This window comes from Halichoerus grypus, chromosome X (assembly GCF_964656455.1).
Source record: "Halichoerus grypus chromosome X, mHalGry1.hap1.1, whole genome shotgun sequence".
NCBI lineage: Eukaryota > Metazoa > Chordata > Mammalia > Carnivora > Phocidae > Halichoerus > Halichoerus grypus.
Window position 1 is genome coordinate 45,138,063 of NC_135727.1, and position 2,609 is coordinate 45,140,671.

The window sequence follows — 2,609 nt, forward strand, 5'->3', positions numbered from 1 at the left end:
TGATATGGTTAAATATATTGACTGAACACATTTTCTAATACGCCATATTTAGACAATATAATGGTGGTGATAAATAACGGTGGAGATAGAGAATTCTTCTGCAGGTTTCTGAGTGTTCAGTTAATTCTTTTTCTGCACCATAGAAATCATGATGCTAGACTTACTTTGGGGATGTTTCCATGAAAAAAAAATCTACAAAATATTATACATGAATCTAAATATATAAATAAATATAAATGTAAAAAAAGTTTGAATTAATAAAAAGTTGTCTTTATCAAATAATTCCAAATAATATACGTAGATACCCCACCTCCGTGAGGTGAGACAAAATTCCAATTTACAAATCCAAGGCCGGGGCAGACCTAGTGATTCTTTTCCAAAGAATAGAGTAGGTGAATTGAAGTTACTGTACACTGGGGAAGCTATACAAACACCACCTGAACCCTGTTAATAAGGGTCAATATCCCTAGTGACACAGTGAGGTCAAGTGGGTATCACCTCCTCCTAAATATGAGGTGATGAGAAGGGCACTTCAATTCTGTGGCCTTCTTTGCCAAAACCCATAACTGCAGTCTAATCAGGAGAAAATTAACAGCCTATGCCTGTACTCCTCAAGACTGTCAGGGTCATGAAAACATTCCTCAGACATTTCAACAGAGAGTTACCACTGGATCCAGCAATCCCACTCTAGGTACACAGCCAGGAGAAATGACAACATATGTCTACGTAAAAACTTGTACACGAATGGACATAGCATCATTATTCATAATAGTGGAAAGAACCAAAATATCCGCCAATTAATAAGTAGATAGATAAAATGTAGCATATTATTTGGCAATATTTTTAAAAAGGAGAATGTAGTACTAATACCTGCCGTAGCATGGATGAAACTTGAAAACGTTAAACTAAGTGAAAGAAGGCAAAAAATGCAAAAGATGTGTGATTCCATTATATGAAGTGTCCAGAGAATGGCTGTCAATATGCTATACCCAAGGAACACCGCCCTTTCCATCCTGACTTTGAGAAAGCTCTGTCTGTAGGATTTGGGTCCCAGACCTTTCCTCCCGCTTTCCTGTGCCTTACTGTTCAAGCAGCAGTTCAGGCTTTTATCACAAGGTGGCACCAAAGGACTACCATAATCAAACTCCTCTCCTAGACTTGTCTACCAGGAGTAAAATAAAATAACAATAATTTCCCTCAAAACTCAGGATTTGAACCTATACAGAATTATTTTAATTCTGAAAAAAAACCTGTTGGGTGCAAAGGGAGATTATGAAAACATATACTCTGGGTTTCTGCTGACAAGGAAACACAGCAGGTATGCCGTGGCAGTGCAGGGCAGAACAGGAAGTAGGTGACTGAGAGAGGATGGAGCAGCACAGCAGAGTCTGAACAGCCGTGTCCTGTGTCATGGACAGGGAGTGACAGGCAGTGGGTGAAAGAGGGTCTGGGCAGCCTGCACAAGGGTGAAGTAATGGAGGGTAAACACCCTGTTCTCTGCTAAATCTGTGCTAGTTCTGTGTATTCATTCTTAAAAGAGTTTATTTAATCGAGGTTTTGACACATTGGCTATTTATGTCATTCCATAAGCTCAAAATGAACAACACAGGGAGCTTCACTTTGCTCATCCATAGTTTCTCTAGTTTCAGTAACAAAAATGCATGATGTGTGTAAAGAAAGGTATAGAAACACTAAGAAAAAAGTAAAGGTAAAATGCACAGTGTTTGGATCCCAAGAAAACAAGAAGAGATGGTGGTTAGAAGTCAGGCGGACTGCACGTAATGATTAGGTTTAATTGACCATACCTTTTCCATAGACTGAAATTTTGTCCTGGGTTGCATATTATCACGACCATTGGTTTTCCTGCTTTCTCCGATTTTCATTACTAAAGTCACCAGTCTTTGGCTATGAGCTCCTCTTCAACATTTTCTAATGCCCACTGGTGATCTGTCAGCTCCAAAGCTTCCCACTGTCTCGAAAGCTCTGTTGGTGTCTGCAGGCATGGCCATGGCAGCTCCGGTCATCTGCTCCTGGATCACTCATGACTGGTCAGCTTAGAATCAGAGTAAATGCTCTGAAGCCCAAAGACATTGAGGAAATATCAGGATGCATAACTTCTGCAGGATGCATCAAATGTGAGTAGTTGGATTCCTTGCTGTAGCATAGGCTTAAAAGGGAGGACAGTAGAAATGGGACCTTGGTTGAGATAAAGCCTGAAAATGTCAAGTTGACTCATTTACCAATAAGAATCACAAGGGGAACATTTGTTACATTGCCTTTCATCATGTCTGTGAGCATAGTGTGATGAGTCAGAGAAGGAAACACTACCTTCTTTTTAGGTTTCCTGAAAAATCCATCCTCTTTGTCATTGAAGTAATATTTTCTGTCTAGATAAGTGGGAAAAATCATCACATCTGTAATTTTGTTTTATTTTCCTCCCAAAATATGTTGATATTTTAACCCCAGGTACCTATGGATGAGACTGCATTTGGATATAATGTCTTCGCAGATGTGATCAGGTTAAGATGAGGTCATTAGAACAGACCCCATTCTATAGGACTTACGTCATTATAAGAAAGGGAAAATGCCATTGAAGACAGAGACAGGTG

General features: G+C 39.4%; 1 pseudogene; it reads right to left on the reverse strand.

Annotated features, from left to right (window-relative positions):
• Positions 1–1,891: 1,891 nt before the first annotated feature.
• On the reverse strand, positions 1,892–2,409 carry LOC118550008 (ER membrane protein complex subunit 3 pseudogene; annotated as a pseudogene).
• Between the last annotated feature and the right edge of the window lie 200 nt (positions 2,410–2,609).